Raw genomic sequence first — 309 nt, forward strand, 5'->3', positions numbered from 1 at the left:
CGGAGTTATGTATAGACCGAACAATGCAATGATAAATAAAGGAAAATAGCACAATCTCTCCCCTTCATACCTCTCCCATTTCTCTTTCGGCCACAACCATCTTTTTTTCCAAAGCAATATCCGATTTTTTTTTTTGGTTTTGAACAACTACAACCCTCACTAAACATCACAATTCTTGTTTCCGTTGATTTTTTTTTTCGAAAAAAAAACAACGAAAAATCAGATTGCTTATTTTCATTTTACATTCTCTACTTCCTGTGTTATTTTTTCAACTGAACGCTCGAGACGCATTCTGGAATTTTGGAAGAA

Source organism: Penaeus monodon, chromosome 23 (genome assembly GCF_015228065.2).
Source record: "Penaeus monodon isolate SGIC_2016 chromosome 23, NSTDA_Pmon_1, whole genome shotgun sequence".
Taxonomy (NCBI): Eukaryota; Metazoa; Arthropoda; class Malacostraca; order Decapoda; family Penaeidae; genus Penaeus; species Penaeus monodon.